The sequence below is a fragment of the Miscanthus floridulus genome, chromosome 2 (assembly GCF_019320115.1).
Source record: "Miscanthus floridulus cultivar M001 chromosome 2, ASM1932011v1, whole genome shotgun sequence".
NCBI classification, from domain to species: Eukaryota; Viridiplantae; Streptophyta; class Magnoliopsida; order Poales; family Poaceae; genus Miscanthus; species Miscanthus floridulus.
Window position 1 is genome coordinate 11913439 of NC_089581.1, and position 5329 is coordinate 11918767.

Consider the following 5329-nt stretch of genomic DNA (forward strand, 5'->3'; position numbering starts at 1 on the left):
GGTCAGTATAGCTGGGGCTCTGCAGTCTTGTGTTTTCTATATCCAGACAGCTGTGCGAGGGGTGTCGTCGGTCTATGGCGAACCCGTCACTTGGTGGATGCGTGTACCTGTTACAGCTGTGGATGTGGGCTCGTTTTCCAGTTGGTCATCCAGAGGTACTGGCTCGTCGTGAGTGATTCTAAGGTCAGCCTCCAAGTCATCAGCCGACGTGGGCATACCTTTGGGACCAGGTCAGGGTTTCGCACACGAGGATAGACCGGGCATACATTCAGTACACGAACGAGCTAGATTCGCTGACGGCGTCTAGTGTAAGTAAATTTTATTTTCCATGCACCTATTAAAAGGATTAGTATACCATCTAACATCTTATTTGAACATGATGCAGGTAGAGTGGGAGCCATATGGTGGAGAGGACGCACTACTTTTTCAGCTGAGCACCGTATGTGGGGCCGACGACTACTATAGGATGAGGTGTCCTCTAATCTGCTTCTATGCTATCGAGTACCACCTGCCAGATAGGGTTGCACGCCAATTTGGAGTGAGACAGCTTTGGCCTATGCCTCTGTTCTCGACTGGCGTTGACTTACACAAGTAAGTGTTTTGATATTTCAAATGAGTCATGATGATGGTCCATTTATTATAATATGGTGCCACGTACATGGATTAATGTAACGATGACATACGTGCAGGTTGGATCGTCAGAGGAACAAGAAGATTTTTGACTGGGAGAGGCACCACCAGTCCTACATTGAGGAATGGGAGGAGATGCACGACAACCTGGATGACAACAACGAGCCGCACACGAACCGTGAGTTCAGGCGGTACCAAGCTTGGTACCAGCGTTCGACAAGGTGCAGGCTCAGACTATAGTGGACCGAAGCTGACTACACCGACATCGAGTCCTCCGACGATGAGGACACGACATACGACCGGTCCACTCGTGCAGGAAGGCAGGTGGAGGCAGGACCGATCTTGGACAGAGTGGTAAGCCAATCGACTTATTTTGTAACGTTTAGTTACATAACAATATATTAGGTGTTCTTGGACCGATGTTAGGAGTTATCTATTGTAGTTATTGCAACCTTCGCGCTGTATAACCCTTGTAATAAGTTACATTCTTTTACAAAAGAAAACAAAACTAAATATATAACCCTTGTAATACATTAGGTGTTCAGAAGTCTTAATATTGAAAACATTGTTGCAGGGCAATACACTGAGAAGCTCAGTTGAAGAGATCGAGCGCGTTTGGCCTAGAGTCAATGATGACTACATACTTGGCTTCCTAGATGTAAGATTACAAATATTCTTTCAAACAAATCATTAATACATTATATTCTTTCACTTAACATTGTTTTGTACAACAGAGGCTGTCACGTCGTCTACGCCATGCGGCTGGTCGTTGTGGTTACAGGACAAACATGACGCATGACGTGTACGATCCTTCCGTAGGAAGAGGAGCCTTGGGTTCCTCTAGTCAAGCAGCTACAGGGGACGAGGAGGAGGACAAGGAGGCCGCCGACGACGATGACATGGACAAGAGGCACGATGAGCTTGGGCCCTCTCAGCTCCATGACGCTCCATCGACTTATCCTACACCGCCTCTAGGCACTAGGCGACGCCGTCCCCATGACCCTTACACTCTAGGCACCAGTGCTCTGGGTCACAAGGGTAGGGGCAAGAGTAGGAGACAGTGAGGGACGTGGTAGATGTTACTATGAACTATTGTATTTACTTATCTTTAATTATTCGGGACCGTATGGATATTGTGGACTATTTGTACTTTGCATGACATATTATGTTAGTTGTGATATTCGTTGTGGTTGCATTATGCTTGTTGGATGAGTAAATGTTTAGAATATATATTGATGTCTCTGTTTGTAACTATGGATGCTTCTAATACAAGACCGTATCTTGCGAATTTTTTACGTGAATCTTTAATCATACTATACTTGTACAAAGGCACAAATGTAGTACACAGATTAACTATAAATTTATTACGTTTATAATCCAGGAATATTTGTACATACGCTGTGTACAAGAATCTATGCATTTCAGAGAATCTATGCTTTTTAGAGAATAAATATAGACTTTTCAGATACACGGACATCATCGAATTATCACATCACTGATATAGACCTCTCAGCTGCAAGGACAACATGCAAGGAAGCACAACTAAACTCTATCTCCACCATCCATCTTATGACTGTTTGATCCAAGGGCTGAGATAAAGCGGCACACGGATCGCTGACATGGCACATTGACAGGCCTCCATTCCTCCTCTCGACCTATAAATAACCACTCACTCCCTCTCATTCACACAAACAATAAGGAAGAAGAACACTCCTCAGCATTTGCTTTCGTTGTAGTACCAATGTCTGGAGGGTCGTCCAGAGGGAGAGGAAAGGGGAAGAAAACTACCTAGGGGTGGGAGGGTCCTCTTGGTCCCGATTTCTTTGAGGAAGCTCTTTATGAGAGGTTCCCAGTTGAGAGCAAAAGTAATTTCACCAAAGAGGCACCACTGACAGGATACGATGAAAGGAAAGAAGAGTGGCCAAAATGCATGCATGGTGAGGACTGCCTAGTGTAGATGTTCACCGAGGGAATAGATGGAGGTCGTCGTTTCTTCAAATGCCCTCGAGCATGGGTAATTTCTTTTACTATTTGTTTCTTCAATATGTTTGTCTTGTATATCACTTACATGACATACTTTTTGTAGTCTTCCTTGACAGAAGAAAATTGTGGGTTCAGTAGGTGGGTCGATCCTCGACCTATTTATCCGCATGCGGAGTACATCTACTACCTACAAGACCGTATCTTCGATCTAGAAAGGGAAGTTAGCAGCGGTTACAAGGACGACGAACAGGACGACAACAACAATGGTGCCGATTCACAGGAGGCACTCTGCAATGATCCATATTGCACCTGCCCTAACCATAAGAAAAAGGGGTCTCCCCCATCACCCCCGCCACCACTACCACCAACAACGGGAGGCTACTATGGAGAAGGTGCAACACAATTTGCTATGTGGCCACACTACTAGGATGACTTTATGTTTTTCTTGTGGAGAATCCTAGGTTTAATTATCTAAGGCATGTTAGGTTTAATTACCGAAGGCATGGTTTAATTACCTAAGGCATGTTAGGTTTAGTCAAAGAAAACTATGTACCTAGGTTCGGTACATGTAGTCACATGCCATTTAATGTGTTTCGTGTGTTGATTTCTATAATATCATATGTCGTTAACTGTTTTTTGCAGCACGTGTTCAAATAGAAATAAGTCTGTATCATTAAGCAGAATATTAAGACCATTGATAATGAAAACAACCACATAATGAAAAGTTAGATACTATGTCATATTACACAACATATTAATAGTATAACTAAGTGCCGACAGTAGACAAAGGGACAAATGCACTTCCAAATCCTCAATTTGAAACGTACTGAGTAAGCAACTCATCATCCGAGTACCAGTCCTCTACTACAACCCTGTTGCTGCGGCTAGGCTCAACTGCGTTGCTCTCACCTGCCTGTCGCTTGTAGTAAGCGGCCTCCGTTTCGTCTGCGGCCGCTGCGGCCTGAGTGAAGAACGCGTTGTCATCCTCCTCTGCCTATAAGCCTGCCTCTGCTAGAGCGATGAGCTCGCTCAAACTACCAGTGTCGTCATCAGCCTCCTGCGCCTGAATGCCCGTCTCTACTAGAGAGATGAGCTCGCTCAGTCTGCCTGTGTCGTCCTCAGCCTCCTGCGCCTGTATGCTCGCCTCTGCTAAAGCAATGAGCTCACTCAGTCTGCCAGTGTCGTCCTCATCCTTGCCTCCATCATTACATAGCACAATCGGTGATTGAACGGTGCGACCAGCTCATGATCTATGAGCATCTAACTTCTTCTCCTCATATCTTGCACGAGCCACCTCTGCAGCATGTTCTCCGCTGCAACCAATCCCTTGATGTATAAAATGCAATCAGTTAGCAACTCGATAATATTACATTTAAAACCAGGCAACGAAAAAAGGTTTTCAAACACTCACTGACACATAATGTAGCAACATGCTCGTCCAAGACCTGCATCTGTACTCTTGTCTCCTCCCTTGCCTCATTCCTTGCCCTCTCCTCCTCTAACGTCGTTCGCCTCTCCAATCCCCATTTGTTAAGCCCAACATAGATCGGGTTACAAATACCGCGCTGTCTAGCAAACTCACACATCTTTTCTTTGTGATGTTTAACGAATAGGTTGACGTAGTCAGGTCCATATCCCCTCTTTCGTGCAATTACTTGCCTCTTCTTCAGTTCATCCAAGAACTTAGCTTAACCATCATAACATTCCCAACTGCATTTCCTAGTACTCTGTTCAAAACAAATATTATATCATATATGTATTAGGAAAACAAACAAAATACGATTTCATGTTTACCAGAATTATAACAAACCTCATCATACTCAATCATATGGCCGCAATAATAACCTATTCCAAGCTTCGAAGGGACTAGCTCATAGTTGGATTTTACATCACATTCGCACATGACAGGAGGTGCTTTGTAGATTACACGTTCTTTCTTCTTTTCCTTAACCCTCCGCGGTTCTTCCGGCCATTGATTCTTAGGACCATACAACCACTCCTTGAAACGACACTTCACCATTGAATACACCTAAATAATGAGACATTAGTACATAAACACATATAGCTCAAGATTTTAACACATACACTTTGCACTTACTTCATGCTTGTTTGAACACACAAACTCCAACGTATTCTCAGGGTTTATCACAGCTCGATCTCTGCAATCGCACAGAGGAGGTTCCTCGAGTCGTCTAACGGCGGCTAGGTGCTTCTCCTTAGCCGTCATTGCCGGAGGGTTAGGGGGGGTGGAACCCACCGCTTGAAGTGCTCACGTGGATGTCTCCCTCTAAACCAATCATCGAAAAAGAGGTACCTAGGATCAAACTTTTCTGCACCATCGATCCACTGAAAGAAAAAGCACCTCTCATGGTCCTACACAACGAGATTCTAATAATATATTAGTACCATACTTAAACAAATAAAGAAAAAGGATAGTACAAATAATTTCTTACATTAAACCGACTACATGTGTAGAAGCAACGCGCGGCTGTGTCCGGATGTTTCGATTGAAAAACATGGGCCGGGAAACCACAATCACAGCTAGGGACAGGAAGGTCAGGGGGAACAGGGGCATCTTTGCTAGACGCGTCGGGGTATAATTCGCGAGGACGACCCCGTTTTCGCCAAAACTCCTCCCGAAACATTTCTTGCATCTAACAAATAGGATGTAATTTAGCAAACATAAATAAAAACATCACAACAAAATATCAATGAG

At 44.2% G+C, this 5329-nt stretch overlaps 1 long non-coding RNA gene across 1 annotated transcript; it reads left to right on the top strand.

The window, feature by feature from the left end:
- The first annotated feature begins 853 nt into the window (after positions 1-853).
- Positions 854-1479, top strand: LOC136537935 (uncharacterized). Its single transcript, XR_010779163.1, has 3 exons — positions 854-984; positions 1205-1288; positions 1365-1479. It is a non-coding gene; the product is annotated as an uncharacterized lncRNA (long non-coding RNA).
- The last annotated feature ends 3850 nt before the right edge of the window (positions 1480-5329 follow it).